The sequence below is a fragment of the Lucilia cuprina genome, chromosome 2 (genome assembly GCF_022045245.1).
Source record: "Lucilia cuprina isolate Lc7/37 chromosome 2, ASM2204524v1, whole genome shotgun sequence".
NCBI classification, from domain to species: Eukaryota; Metazoa; Arthropoda; class Insecta; order Diptera; family Calliphoridae; genus Lucilia; species Lucilia cuprina.
In genome coordinates, this window is record NC_060950.1 from 16,976,852 (window position 1) to 16,978,344 (window position 1,493).

Genomic DNA, 1,493 nt, shown 5'->3' on the forward strand with positions numbered 1-1,493 from the left:
AACTAGAACTGAACTAGAACTGAACTAGAACTGAACTAGAACTGAACTAGAACTGAACTAGAACTGAACTAGAACTGAACTAGAACTGAACTAGAACTGTACTAGAATAAACCTAGAACTGAAATAGATCCGAACTAAAAGCGAACTAAAAGCGAACTAGAACTAAACTAAAACTTTATCTATATTATTAGAGAAAAAGTCCGGTTCTAGGTTTTTAAAGTTACGTTGCAAACAATTTACATTGCATCTTTCTAGAATAAATTCCTTTAAAACTCATTGCTGTCATTATGATTATACCCAAATAAACAACAGCCAACAGTCGAGTCGTTTCTGTTGCTGTTGTCGTCATCGTCATGTTGTTTATTGTTTTAATTCTGTTTCTGTTTTTGGTTGAGTGTACTATTTTGCTTTTTCGGTTTCGTTTGGATTGGTTTGGTTCGGTTTTGTTGGTTTTGGAATGTTTTGTGTATTTTGGTGTGTCATCAAACACAACAGAAATAAACTTTTTTTGTTATTTCATTTCATTCATCTACTACTTACTTGCTGATGCTTCTTTTATATTTTCCATTCAAAAGGTTTGTTTCATTATAATTTAACGTTGTTTTTCCTACTTCTTTAGCCTGTACATAGATTGCTGTTTCTTGTGATATTCCTTCTTTTTCTCAACCCCTTCTTCATCATACTCGCTGTAGAAAAATTGAGAATTGGTACTTGGAATTTAAGTATGAGTTGTTGAGTGTTGTGTTGTTGGTGCAGCAAAACTGTATTGTTGTTTATTTTGGAGGATTTTAAGATAATGATGGTGATGATGATGTTGACAATGACGTTGATGTTGTTGCTGTTGATAAAGATGAAGGAGGTTTGTATGCAGAAGAAATTGTATGTGCGCTTGTGTATGTGTTGAATTCGTAGAAATGAATTGTAAATAAAAGATTGAGTTGTTGTTCAAATAACTTTTGTTTGAATTGGTATTTGTAGATATTTATAAGGGTTAACAAACTGTCTTCGAGTAAAAATATTTTGTATTGGGTTTTTTTGTTTTTTTCCTATTTATTGTTTTTAGTAACAAATCAGAAGATAAGACGACATTACATCCGTACCACCACATCTTAATTATGGCTGGTAGCTGATGATGATGATGTTGAAATCAATAATTCATTTCTATAAAGTTTGACATTAATGCTGGCGTAACTTATTTGTTAAAATAAGGTTTTACTGAAGTATTAGGTTTTTTTGTAACAATATACAGAAAACTTATGTAAATTTATAGGGAACTCTTGCCAAATTTTAATGTCAAGTAAATGTGGAACTGTTTTAGCAATTCAGTTTAATTTCTTAATAAACATTTATAACTTTAACTTCACTAATAAGGAGCTAGAACTAACCTAGAACTAAAATAGAACTGAACTAGAACTGAACTAGAACTGAACTAGAACTGAACTAGAACTGAACTAGAACTGAACTAGAACTGAACTAGAACTGAACTAGAACTG